At 43.6% G+C, this 14,369-nt stretch overlaps 1 long non-coding RNA gene across 1 annotated transcript in view; it reads left to right on the top strand.

The window, feature by feature from the left end:
• Positions 1–7,774: 7,774 nt before the first annotated feature.
• LOC128917685 (uncharacterized) overlaps positions 7,775–14,369 on the top strand; it is a 69,045-nt gene continuing 62,450 nt past the window's right edge. The window contains exons 1-2 of the long non-coding RNA XR_008469326.1: positions 7,775–7,888; positions 10,118–10,263. This is a non-coding gene — a long non-coding RNA (uncharacterized LOC128917685). The remainder of the gene's footprint in view (positions 7,889–10,117; positions 10,264–14,369) is intronic.

Here is a 14,369-nt window from a genome sequence, read left to right as displayed (position 1 = left end):
TGAGGGAACGGGAGAGTCCAGCTGGAGCTTGTGAAAACGGATTTGTTGATTGGGGGACTGGAGCATCTCCCTCATGAGGAAAGGCTGAGAGAGCTGGGACTCTTTAGCCTGGAGGAGAGAAGGCCGAGGGGAGACCTTATTAATGTTTACAAGTGTCTAAAGGGTGGGTCTGAGGAGGACGGAGCCAGACTCTTTTCGGTGGTTCCCGGTAACAGGACGAGGGGTAACAGGCACAAGCTGGAACATAGGAAGTTCCGATCAAATATGAGGAAAAACTTCTTTACAGTGAGGGTGACAGAGCCCTGGAACGGGCTGCCCAGGGAGGGTGTGGGGTCCCTTCTCTGGAGACTTTTCAAGACCCGCCTGGATGCAGCCCTGAGTGACGTGCTCTGGGCAGTCCTGCTTTACAGGGGAGTTGGACTGGATCATCTCTGGAGGTCCCTTCCAACTCTGAAAACCTCCGGGATTCCGTTGTGTGCGTTTATAGCATTAGGTGGATAGTCGCTGGTCACCACGTTGCTGGGTTTGTTCTCGTGGCTGTGTGATATAAATTCCCGTGTGGTTTATGTCCTCCCTGCGATGCTGTTTATCATCTCTGGGCAGCGAACTGGAATGGGAAACACCTGGGATATTGGGAAGCCGGAGAGAGCGGCACGGGGTTCTTTGGTGCTGTCTGAGGCTGAACCACGACAGCCACTAAACAAGTGGTTTGCTGTAACGTGGAAGTGTCGCGGGGGTGTGAGTTGGGAAGCAGAGCTTATACACGCTGCTTACAATTTTATAAAGTGGAAATATTTGAAAATTCTGTCTTTAAAAGGCTGTGGGCATAAGGCCAGCTATTTCTCTGGCATGTAAATGATATATCTCTTTAAACTTTACAGCTCAAATGTGCCCCTCTCATCAGAGGATAGTTAATTAATGAGATGATAGAGACTGGGCAACAACAGAAGATGCTAATATAAACTGAAGAATCTCTCATGCTTATACTCCTGCTTAAGCACTCATTATTTTTATTATCACAAGAAGCGTAACAGGCTGGATGGACTGTGGTCTCTTCTGATGACAGCACTAATACATCTTTCTCTAACACGTTCACCTGGCCCAATGGCATAAAAGGACAAATCAAAAGAACCACATTTCACTCATACTCCTCATGACCTATTATTATTTTTAATGATTCAAGGACTAACACACTATGGTTATTCATCCTGTTGGGATTTGCAAATAACGGAGGTTGATCTGAATATAGAGCAGATTTCTCTCAAGGCAGTCACGAGGTTTAAGTTGCACCTGGGTTTATGTCCACGCATACAGATGTTAAAAGTTAAGGAGATCAGCAAGAAGAATCTAGAGTCAGAGAAAAACTTGTTATAGCTCCCTCAGAGTGAAAAGTGGTCACTTGCAAGGCACGGACTTTTTGGAGATACCCTGAAAGTTTCTACAAAGTTTCATCAGTGGATGGTGGCTGGGAAAGATTTGAGATGTTGATGGTGGGGATAGTGTGTCCCTTCTGCTGAACAAAAAGGTGAACTCTCCCTTTTGTACCTATGGTTAACAGCGGGTTCTTTATGGTACAAGGCATCCATCTCAGGTATCTCGTGGAGCTTTCTAAATGCACTTGGTCTATACCATGTGCACACATGGCTCCTGTGAGTCTCTGGGATCAGAGGGTACCCGAGTCCTCAGGGGCTCTGCTGGTTGGCGACCAGGCTCTTTGTGCTGGGGATGAGGAGCCTGTGGTTCCACCAAGGTGTTCACACTTCGTCTTCCCTCTGTCCTCCCTGTCACCGTGCCAGGTCAGAGACTGTGCGTAGCCCCAGTAATTAAGCCAGATAAATAAAATCACATTGCTCATAATTACTGTGGACAATTTTGTGTAATTAGATGTTAAGTGTGGTAGCCACTCTCCTTTATGGCCCTAGATAAGTACCTGCACCTTGACTTAGAAGAAGCCTGGTAGGAAATATAACTGCTTTGTTGCTCTCTGTGTAATTAACTACCATTAAAGCCACTAATTAGATCATAAGTTTTAAATAAGATGCCCTAATTATCTTTGGTACATGGTGAACTGATTTGCTGGGGCAAAGCCTTCCAAAATGAAAAAATATCTTTTGGCAGCTCTCAGGGTTATTCTTATTGTATTATTTTTCTGTATCTCAGAGCCCGCATGAGAATGCGTTACAGGTGCACTGCACACTTGCCAGGGAAGAGGTAAATTTGGTGCCCACTAGTTCCTATTGCACTGGAAGTCCCAGCCTCGGGGCAGGAAGGCAAAGGAGTGAGTAGATGCCTCCAGCACACACACAGCAGATGATCTACAAATAGCTGCAGGTGTGTGCACACATGGGGGAAGTTCTTATTTCCAGAGAGGAATACAATTTTGTTTTGATGAAAACATTCTTCATCTGTCTTCTATTTCTATTTTGCTTTTGTTGGTAATGCTGCACTACAGAATAAGTTCAGAAGATGTTGGTAAAGCAATTTGTTTCTTCTTAATTCTGGTTTGGTTTAGGCAGCTTTCCTTGAGTTGTCCAGCCCGCAAGCTGTCTGATCCCCTAGGCCCTAGGAGCAGAGAACATGGTGTGCACAGCAGAGAGAATATAATCTAGCAAACACTTACATCTGAACCCTGATTATAAAAAAAAAAAAAAAAGTTTTGTCCAGTTGAGGAACAAATATTCCATGTGGTTTAGCGTTCAAAGCTCTCTGACTTTGCATTTCATGAGCTTCTGATGTTTGAGCAAAGGTGAGCCAAAGCCAAGGCAATTCGTGGGGTGAAGACCTGCACAGAGATTTCACGGTGTAAATACAAGCAATACAGACTCAACAAATATTCTCACTGAGCTTTTCATCCATTCTAATTGGGAGAAAAATGTATGCTAGTCTGGCACTCCACTGTTAGCTCAAGGTTTTAGTTCAATCCTGTCTTGCATTCTGAAGAATGACAACTGCAAAAAGCCAGAGAAAGGTAAAGAATGAGGCTGAAAAGGCATGGAAGGACAGAACTGAGCAGCAGGAATCAGTGAAGGCCCAGAAAGAGCAACTACGTTTTTCTTGTAGCCCATTTTCTGTTTCCCAGGGTCAGGCGTAGCTGGAAACCCCTCAGCGTGGGACCGAGCTCAGGGCAGAGTATGACTGCTCTGAGAAAAAAAGCATTTGGCAGCAGAATCTTTACTAGAAACTAAGATATAGAGACAACTCTAAATTGTTTCATTATTTTGTGCTTGTAATACCAACACTCTGCTTGGACACAGGTGATAAGAGAAGAAATATTGTTTGATAGAAGCAGTTTCTCTACGGCAGAAATACAGTACGCTGGTAAGCCTTTGTCCTAGTCACTCAGCAAGCAAGCCGAGGAGCTGGGTTTTGTTTGAAATCCCTTAAGTGAGCCAAAATTTTGCAGACCTCAGACCACTGACCCTTTCCCAAGGCAACAGCCTTCTCCTACCCACCCTCCGTCTCAAATGAGAAGTGGTCCTCTGTTCCCAGAAAATCCTGGAAGTCGCTTTCCCTTCCCATCGCATCAATAGAGAACTAAACACCATTACTTACAGAGCCTGTGCTGCGTGAGATTTCACTCCTCCCATGACTTGAAGTTTCCTTGAATAATGGATATCCTAGTTTATTTTCCCTCATCCGATATATCATTTGATTCCGTTGCAGGTATGACACTATCAATATACAAACTTTCAGGTTTGAAAGATGATTGAGAAAGAAGGAGGCATTTTAAGACAAATCAGTCTTCCTTTTACTTCCAGATTTGCACAAGGTGGTGGACTTGCTTGGATCTAATCTGTCTATATTGAATTAAAAGGAGTATTTTAGCTTTCAGAAAGGTCTTGAGATCCATTTCTGAGAGGCCTGGGTATTATTTGCCATTGCTTCCTGCAGCTGCCAGGTCCTTTTAGAGGTCTGAACCGTGACATCTAGGTTGTAATTTAATGTTTCATTCCTGTGAACACCTTTGGCTCCCAGGAACACTTTGAAAGGTCAAAGGAAATTTTAAGCACTCCCTTGCCTCTGTTGCTGCATCCAAAAATAAAAATACGAATAAAAATACAAAACAGTCCCTAGGAAAAAAATACTTGGTTGTGTCCCATCAAAGACAGCACATTGTGTTATTTACCGTGGGGGTGGGGAAGCTGTAGCTCTCCTTGCTCCCTTGTTTTGCTGAGTACAGATACCTAAGATAGCAATCTCTTACCCTTAAGGCAGCTCCAATAAAAGTCAAATAAAAAAGAGTCTCACCCACTCCAGAGTGGGACAGTCTTCCTCACCATTCCTTGTTTTACTTAGAAATGTTCACGTTTCTAAAAAACAAATTTGTTATCTGGCCACTCTTGTGTTTTTCTCCTCAGCTGCCCTGCTCCTTTTTCTCCCTTCCTCTTCTGGTCTCTTCCTACAACAAGCCTAGGCTGCAAAGAGAGATTTCAGCAGGAAATCTTTGTGTGCGGTGAGCAGCACCGGCGGCTTCTGGACCTACTGGACTTTGGGTGAGTGAAAGGAGGTGGGGGTCACCATAACCACTGCAGCAAGGTTGTACCTCGCAATCATGTCAAAAAGAGTTAAAAATCCACAAAATTGAGCAACCATGATGTGATGGCCTGCTCTGAAACCGTAGCAATGGAAATAAAGTCCCTAAAATAAAAAGCCCATAAATGTAAATAATCCAATCTTGAAGTTAGTGATTGCTCCAAGTGGAGCCCCAACAGAATAGAAAGTTAAGCAGTAGCCTCGTGGTAGCTGGTTGGATGAAGGTATAGCCTCTGGTTACCTTAGATAACTTTAATACTAAAAATCACACCTCTAGGAGGAGATTTTATATGTGAATGTAGGACCACCTTAGTATAACGAGCCAGACAGAAGTTGGGACATGCGCAAATGAGCTTTTGTTATATAATTACAAGTGACCCATCAGCTATTTTGATGTGATTTTCCTTCATTAACCTTCTTGTATGAGAGACCCTCGGTGTTTCCCAACAGGTGTCCTAGCTTTGTGAATTATCACCTAGCACCCTTTTCTGCACCAAACTGGAACAGAACAAATATCTTGACTCCATATATTGATTGTTTTTTGCACACTGGGTAAAGAACCCAGATTTGGGACAACAGTAACTTCAGCTAAAAGCACTGATTGCCGGCTAGACTTAGCCACTTTGTAATAGCGTAGACATGCTCGTATACACTAATGTCTTTCTCATCCCCACTGAATGCAAAGGAAAAAACTGCCGCCTTCTGACTTCCTTGCCCCCAGGAACAAAGCAGTAGCCTTGGGTCTTCAAGGAGAGCAAGTCTCTCCTTTTACCTGTTGGCTGAGCACAGAGCAAGCAGAAGGAAGGGAAAGGCACACGGAGTGGAAAGTTGTGCTCGCCGGTGGTAAAAAAATCACTTTGTGGTGGGATCCGAAGTCTCACAAGTTATCTGTTACACCTTTAATTCCTAGATGAATCAAGGGAAAAAAATAGTTGTATGTTCTTATTCTCTGGTACCGTGGTACTGCTCAGCCACTCAACCCCAGCAACCTAACCTCTGTCATACAGAGCCAAAATAATATAAGTGATAATGTTGTGTTCATGAATAACCGACAGGTAGCTGTACCAGAGCACGCAAAACAATGGCAGCAATTATGGCTGCTTCTTCATGACTCACAGCAGGAACTTAACTGCTGCTAAAGAAAGCTTTTGACACCCTCTCCCCAGCCTGTTCCCACACACAGGCCTCCTAGAATTTCAATTTAAGATTAAATTTGAAATGTGTAATTAATTGGCTAAAAAATCCCTTCCTCTATAATAAACACCAGTCAGCTGCAGACCCTCACTGGGTGTGCCTTTTCTGTACCTGCTGCAGTAGTTTTCTGCCTTTATTTTGGGATAGGTTTTGCAACCTTTTGAATAGATACTTTTCCAATAGCCCTACATGCTAATAACAAGCATCACATTATTAGCACACTGTTTGGATGGGATATTCAAAGAAACTGGCTTTTACAGGGATGGAAATCAGGAAGAAGTCTCAGAAATAATATTAACTTTTGGGAAACTATCTAATAAAGCATTTTCTTAAAATAGACAGGGCAGAGCTTCACTGGAAGCTTGACTTGCAACACAGAAGTTAAGCCCCTGTCTCTTAAACACAGCCTAATCTTTTGCAGAAATGTACCACTTTGCAAGATTCCTAATACAAAACCAACCCTTCCATTTTGGTTGCAAATAAGATGAAAATCAGAATGGAAGCGTCAAGTTTTTCTTGAGGAATAGCATATAACAAAACCCTGGGTTTTATGCAGATTTATCCCTGGCCCAGATGTCACAATGTGGTTCATCCGTAAGCCACCGGCAGCCTCTAACTCTAACCCTAACCCTGCCCTACCCACACCAGTGCTGGTTGCACCTTTTGGGGGAACAACAAATCCTTCAGGTTTACTTAAAAGGCTCCCATGGAGTTCAAATAGGTATCGGATCAAGCTTCATTGACTCCTGCTGTCACAGAGGCGATTGCTCAGCAGGAATGAAGGGAGGTGATCCTTGTACCCGTGGTTTATAACTCTCCAAGGGACAGGGAGAGCAATTACGCACAGTCCAGTGGGGTGCAAGCCTGGGCAGTGAACCCACCACAAAGTGCTTGGGTCTGAATATCCTCAAACAATTTCTCCCGTGCTATTAAAAATACACCTTCCCTACTGCCCAAGGTAGATAAGGATGTAGATTTTGCCTCCAGCATGCCCTGTTGTTAGACGGTCTGTCAGCTCCAGAGCACTCCCGTTCACTGGAGCGGCCCGTGTAATTATAAAGGAAGGGTAATTGAAATAAGGAGAAAGTAACACTTGAAAGGGAAGCAAATGATTCAGAACATGCAGAGCCATCCACCCACATCAGCGGGGTCAGGAGGTCTCTCAAGCTTGGAAGCAGAAATGCTTTTGTCTGGAAGGAAAGAAAAAGAAACCCTAATAGGATATATTTATAATCTTAAGTACTGGAACTTCTTGTTTTCTTTTTTCTTAAAGCAATCCCTCTCACTTTGCAAGATAAGAAGCAAGGAATATATTTGACAGAGGAGGGCCCTTAACCCGCAGTTGACAGCCAGTGCTGGACGACGTGCAATAGAGGAGGAAAGGGGGTTGGTGTAGACCCCCTCAGACAGGTCTGCCTCTGCCCACCACTCCTGCTTTTAAAAAAAACCTTAATCCTACTTTTTCTCCCTCCAACCATGTAAAGCCTGGTGAAAAAGATACCCTCTCTTCAATCTCAACCCTGACAGGCAAGAGCTTACAATGAAATTCCTGCAGGATTCGCAATCCAGGTGTTTCAACTCCAGTGCCTTGATTTCTGGCCCAGGTCTGCAGACTAAGCAAGAGCCTCAGAAGCTGTAAATTGACATTGCTCCATTGACTTCGGCAGAGCTAAAACCATTTGCACTTGCAGATGATCTGGTCCACTGTTTTATATACCCATTTTCTCCCCTCAATTGCTTTATAATCACACCCATGCCAAAAATATTTCAGTGTCCTAGTCTGTCTCTGGAAGATTTGAGAGCACCAGCCCTCCTCCAGTTTACACTTTTGACTCCATGGATACGGACAGAAACTGAAGAGCTGCAGGTTCCCCAAAAGAACCTGTGGTAATGCCAGAAAGAGTCACAGACCTCCCCGGTCCTAGTGTAGCAGGTGCTTCATAAACACTGGCCTGTTCTCATGCTTATTGGAGAAATTGTTTCAATATTTTATTGACATTTGCTGAATGTTCTAATGTTGGGCTGTTACTAGCTGCAGGTTTAACCAGAAGAACCAGCTGTGAGTCTGATTTACTCCATTTTAACAGCAGGAGCAAGCCCAGGCATCCCATCCACCCCAGTAGAGCATGGAGAGAAGGCTCCCAGGACTGAAAGTTCAAAGGTAAAAGCCTCTGAAATAGAAGACTTCTAGGAGAGACAAATCCATAGCATATGAGCCATAGATTAGAAATAAGCTTCTCCATGATTTTTCGTGGCTTAGTTCAGACATTTCATCCCTAACACAGGCTTCCCAGGCAACACTGGATGAGCTAGATCCGTGTGTGTATGCTTCCCCGTAAATGATTACCTCCTCTCTTCAGGAGAGTCTTCATGCAGGACAGTTTCTTATGACACAGAAATACAGAACCTGTTGAAAATATTTTTCTCCAATAACGCTTCTAGGAAGCACTGACTGAAGGAAGCATTAGCAACCATTTTTAGTGTTTTGTAAAGTATTTTATGTATTCCAGAAGCCTTCCAGCCTTCCAATCACACCTTTTTCATAGTCTGATAGTTTTCACTTTTAAGAAGATCTGATATTCTAGTAACATTTTTTTTTCCTCACTTCAGCAGTTTTAAATACATCTTGTCACAGCCCAAATATTTTCCCCATTCTACTTCAATGATTCGATAGATCTGTGGGGAATTTTGCCCTCGAGTTAGATTATTTGTTGCAGGAATGAGAAGTAGAAAACACTTTTAAACAAAGTTCATTTTTCCCCTCCTGGTTCATGACAGCTCAGTATACTAAAGTACTCAGAGCTTCATCTCTAACCACACAGCTTGGTGTACTTTAAAACTAGCCTCATACCATATTAACGTTATCAAAAAGACTACAGAGAACAGCTAATATAATTTTAGCGTTGTATGGCTATAAAACATTACTTATATGCTAAACTGCAAGAATTACCAACCTAGTTTTCAAATAATAATCTGCCCAGAGCACAACTATAGAGAGTTCCACTAGAAAATGCTAATAATAGCCTATATAAATTGGCTACAGAGGAGAGCGGCTATCTTTAGGATTGTAACTATTTCAATCATGCCCAGTTGCAGAGAGCCAGCCTCCCGCAGCACCAGCCATGCCCTGGTCCCACTAAGGAAAGCAGGTGCTGCTGGTTCTTGCTTTTATTTGGAGCAGGTTTCCCAGCAGGTAGCTCTTTGGTCATCAGCCCCTTAAATTCAGGTGGGATAAGCAGCACCAGTCTTTGTGTTGGAGGTGTAGGGAGTGGTTGGATCTTTTACCTGGGCCTTTTGTTTTACTGTTTCTTAATTTTTATTTGTTTTAGTGTTCTGTTTTCTACAAGCGATAAATTTTAAGGTGGTGTTGAAGTTCTTTCTGTACTTTTTAAGGAGAGTTAGTTTATCTGTTATTAAGCTCACTGCTCTTATGCTAAAGAATTTTTTTTCTCTCAGCTTTTAGTCTGGAACTAGAAAGTATTTTGTACAGGTTTTGCTTTTTTAATGCTATAAAGCTTTAGGATTCACTGGAAGAAGATGCTTGGGAGCAGGCAGTTGGAAAAAGCAGTTAATGTTTGTTCTTGTTCACTCTAAGGGAAATATCAAGATAAGCAGGGAGGTTTGTTAGTGCCTTAATAGGTAACTCCTGTTAACAGTTATTCCAGACTAGGGGCTTTACTAGTCTTTGTTCTGAGCCCATTGCTAGTAGAGGCTGTTACTTTTCCTAAGAGTTGGGATACTTTTAGTATCTGTTACGTGTTCTTTGGGTTATTAAGTGGTGGAGTGCAAACCCTTCCTTTGGGAGGTGATAACATCCCAAAGAGCAGCTCCTCCTCCTTGGGAGGCATCGATCAGTCTGCTTCCAGATAGAAATGTGGGTAGGTGCGTGATGCCAGAGATGTGCTTCAGTGCCGTGGTTTGTTTATTTTCTGGGGCTCTTCAGGAAAGGTCAAAATTGTTGTGAGACGGATGGCACGCAAGGTCCCTGCCCCAAAGAGCCGGTGTTTAAGAAAACTCTCTCAGAACTGTAATGAAGAGAGGAGGCGGCTGTGGCACAATCTAGCCAAATTATATTGATAATATGTAGTAATTATATAGCACTTCACATGATCAGAGCACTTTACAAACATTAACTAATTTACAGCATTTACTGAAAACAGATGTGCTTTTTTCTGGGAAAAAGAGGGAAACACTGACTGTGCTGGCAGTAGAGAGTAGTGGTCAGGCTGTAGTTCCCTGGTTCGTGAGGAAGCTGGAAGGTGGTGCGGGGCTCCATGGAGGGACCTTCAGAGGTCTTGTAGCCACCTCTAGCTAAACCATGTCAAAAGGGAGAAGTACCTCCCTCTTCTATGGCAGTTTCTGAATCTGCAGGGTAATTTTAGTCTTTCAGATGATCTTTTAATGTCCAAGAAGAACATGGACTGCAGGTGAAGGCAGGGGAACTGCTCTGCTGTTGTGGTCATCAACCTCTGATAACACTTGGAGCAAGACAGCTGATGGCAGCAGCAACCTCTCTCCTGTGGCACAATAAAAAAGGTATGATTGCCTTGGTAGACCTAAGGCTGGATTCTGACTTTTGGGTCTTGCTTTTTCTTCCTTCTTGGCTTTCTGTTTAACATTCTCTGCATATCTGGCTGGCATCATGTGCTTGTAACACCACCAGTTCATCTCAAGTGGTACCTGTATTCAGTGCCATCAAGTGCAACTATAAATTTGTTATGCTAGATGTCCTTTAGAGGCACAATAAGGATGTAACATTGAACCTTCACCATGCGTAGCCTGTTCAGTCATCAAAATGAGTAGCTTCTGCAGTGACTCAAGTACAGCTCCTTAGAAGGTACTGGAAGAAAAGTGCCTGCAAGACAGTGATGTGAGAGCACAAATACCCAAAGTTCCTGTGATAATTTCCTTTTGCCCTTCCTGTGATCAGCCACTGTTTTCTTTGCCTCCTGCTTTCTTTGCAGGCAAATTAAAAAAAAAGAAGTTTACCTATTAACCTTATAAATTAGCCTTTTATGTGGTACTGTATCAAAAGGCTCTTGAAGTCCAATTGAATTATGCTTTACTTCTTCACCCTGTCCCTTGTCATTGTCACCTCCTCAAAGAAATTAATCAAGTTTGTTAGGCATGACCTCCCTTTAGTAAATCCAGGATGACTCTCTAAACAATCTGTACTTGCCAAGTGTGCTCTGATACTGTCCCCAAGCAGCGAATGTGGACTTCTGCGCAAATACAGAGATTATAAAGCTGTGCTCAAGTGGTGCAGGGAGGGGTAAAGCTTATTATGGGACTGCAAAGCAGGGTCTAGCTGAGGATGAGAGGTATATTGGGGTAGGAGGGGAGTCCGTGTAACACCACAGGTATGGATGAAAGAGTATAAAGATGGTCAAAATAAAGCTGTGGGATGCTTCAGCAGTGTTGCAGCCTGGTGTTGAATGGAAAGAGCAGAGAAGAAAAGGGGAGGCTTGGTGCTCCAGAGCTGGGCTGTGCCACAGAGCACTGGAGGGAGGCGGCAGAGCCCAAGGATTTCCGCGATGATGCAGTAAAAAAGCTGAACCCTTGAGCAGGGAGGTGGGAGCCCGAGGAGGCTCCCGAGCCGCTGCAGCACCGGGCTGGGTGGCAGAGCTGCGATGCTTCTGCCCGAGGGCTGCGGAGCCGGGGAGAGCAGGGAAAAGAGCTGGGGAAAAAGGGGGTCTCTGGTAATGCTGGTTTGTGGTAATGCTGCAGTGCAGAGGAGTTGTGCAGAGACGGGGGAGGGAATGCAGGGAGCTCGGTGTAATGATGCAGTGCAGAGCAAGGAAGAGGGGAAGCTGCGCTGCAGATCCTAGAGCTCAGGTAGGATTCGGGGAAGGAGCAAGGACTGTCTGGCCACTGTAATGCAGTAGCGCAACAGCCCTGGACATTCACTTGCCTCTATGATTCAGAGCAGGAGGGAGGCAACGTTTTTTTAGGGCAGGCTCAAAAATCCTTGATTTTATAGACTAGTTTTTAAGCCGTAATGATTGTGGGGGTTTTTTTCCAAGCTTTTCCTCCCTGAGAGGGTGAAGCTTGATTTGACAGGTGATTCTTGTGTCATCATGAGACTCCAGGAGCTGGGACTTTAGGGAAAAAAAATGAATGAGATCTGCAGATCTGAGCTTAGGAAGCAGAGTCACAGTGACAGCAGAGCAGAACTGTGCTCATTTGATACTTGAGTGATTGCTTTCTTTTAATCTCAGTTTGCATTGCATGTTTTGCTCGAGGAACTCCTCTTTTTTCTTAAAATTGCTTTCACCCTGTCTTGCATAAGATTCTTCTGTCTTAGTGTGGTGATATAATGGATTTACTGGACAAGGAAAATGCCCACGGTTTTGCTACAGAAATACATGAGGTCCTTATCAAGCAGATTCTTTTTCCAATTAAATATATAGTTTTGCTTGTTATGTGTCTGTTGGTGCTAGTAGTGCTTGTGAGGAACTCCAGCAGAACTTGCAGTAAACCTGCTTGAAATCAGGAGAATGTAATTATTCTTTTTCACTTGGTTTCTGTTTCCTTTCAAGTCTCTACCCGTTTTTTTTTTGCCTGCATTAAAGACTAATGGGTTACAAATTTCAGTTTAGGAGAGGAAGGCTGTATGTGAGGGACGGGAACAGATGAAGCACAGAAGTGTTGCTTCCTCCTATAGCACTTGTCACAACTCAAGAAATTCACTGAACAAAAAATGCTGAGGCTTGGAAGTTACTTTTGGTTTTAAACTTAGCAGAGAAATAAGAAGTGTGTTTAAAAATCTCGTGTGAGAGATCAGTGTGAGGGTGTCTAGTTGTGTGGTGGGTGGGAGCTCCACTGAGGATGCAGCAAGGCAAGAAGTCCTGGTGGAGCTGGGGCTGTGGGCATCGCTTCCAGAGTGGCAGGTGAGTAGGTAGCACTGAAAGGACTGTTCTTCTCCGCATGGGCCAATGGGCATTATCCTACCCCAGGCTTCACCTGAAATACTCCACAAAATTTTCAGTGGAAGTGCCTAGGCTTCCTCAGTATGTTTCTGGAAGCGAAAGGGCATTTTCCCTAACTAATTTTGATGCTTTGAAGTTCTAGTTTACAGTATGCTCATGGCTGACATATTCTTGTCAGGATTCAACACAGATGTAACTCTACTCAAGTAACATCCTCAGAAGCAAACCTACATGTTGCCTGAGAGCAGGTCTACATAAACCAGCTGGGAAAAGTGGTGTTATTTGCTATCATCTCCTTGATGCCACTGCTGGAACTGTTATTATTCCTCAGTACAATGTCCTAGATCATCAAAGAGGGACCACTCTTTCAGAGCCATAAGGCCATTATTCAAGGAATTATATAGGACTTTTTTAACATGTTGTAGTGTGAATCACTGTCATCTTACCTGGCCCCTCCTGAAAGGGGAGCAAAATGGAAGGGGGAATATTTAGCTGATTACCTGCTTGGATCTGGAAAAAGCAGGGAGTTTGATCTTTTGGTTGATTATTCACTGGTTTAAACATTACCCAGGTCTTTCCTCTATTCAGCTGCCTGCCTTCCTTATTGTTTCCTCACCAGGATTAACAGATAAGAAGATGGAGTGCTCAGTGAAAAGTGAGAGGTTTTGTTAGTAGATCTGCTCATCTATCAAAGTCCAGACTGCAGCCTTTTGTAAATTGACTCTGCTACTTTTCTTCTTTCATAAATTACTTTAAAAAATAGAGACAAAAGGCTGCCAACTGTGTTAGTTCCTGGAAAAATCCTTCTTCTGTTTAATGTACAACTCTTGAGAGACATTTAAAAGTGAGATGCAGCCATGTGTGAATGCCTGCATATATACTGGAGTGCCATATCACACGCTGAAGAATTTCAACATCCCACATGGTGACTTCGCAGAGTCTGTTTTCTCCAAGAGAAGCCCGTTTCAGGTTTGGGGCCAGCCCTTCAGAGGCAAAGCCCTTCACTCGCCCGCACTGACGGTGTCATCTAGGGTGATGTTGGTACCCAAATCAACTGTCTCTTCCCAGTCGTTTCAGCTTGGTTGGCACAGGAGACTTGCAAGTGTGCTGCCATGTCTACAGCCCTTTCTTTATATCTGTGGTTTGTGGACTTTGCTATAAAGGCCAAGATTATGAATTCCTTTCCATATTTATCTATTGCCATTTTCTAGGTCTTAAGAACTCTGCGGAAAAGTCACTCATTCTCCTGTTTCTAACCACACATGTATCTTTGCAGAGTCCTGTTGCAATGGACAGTTGCGTGAGACATGCTCGTGGTTATGGCACTTGAGGTATGGGTTTGTTGCCATAATTCGGATCATTTAGAAAGCGTGATGGCAGGGAATTCAGCTAGTAGTTCACATGGCAAACCCAGAGGCAGCTGTTGGTCAGAGCATGGCAATCTGGGGGTTCATTCCTAAAAAAACCCACACTGCCTGCATGTTCAAGTGAACCACTCTAACCTCCAAAATATGACTCAGACTTGTAATATCATTTTACAAGAGTGTGTTTTCCTCTCTGCCTTCCCCCTATTAAGTCACTGCTGCTGTCAAAGCATCCACAGGGAGATCAGAATACTGAATATCTCATCTCTTATTCCTAAACAAATGGTGATTCACATCTTTAAAAATGACTTATTTTTGTTGGCAATTTGAGGTTTTAAGCTCAAGTCAC

Source organism: Rissa tridactyla, chromosome 14 (genome assembly GCF_028500815.1).
Source record: "Rissa tridactyla isolate bRisTri1 chromosome 14, bRisTri1.patW.cur.20221130, whole genome shotgun sequence".
Taxonomy (NCBI): domain Eukaryota; kingdom Metazoa; phylum Chordata; class Aves; order Charadriiformes; family Laridae; genus Rissa; species Rissa tridactyla.
Note: the sequence above shows the minus strand (reverse complement) of the source record. Positions and strands in the feature narration are given on the sequence as shown.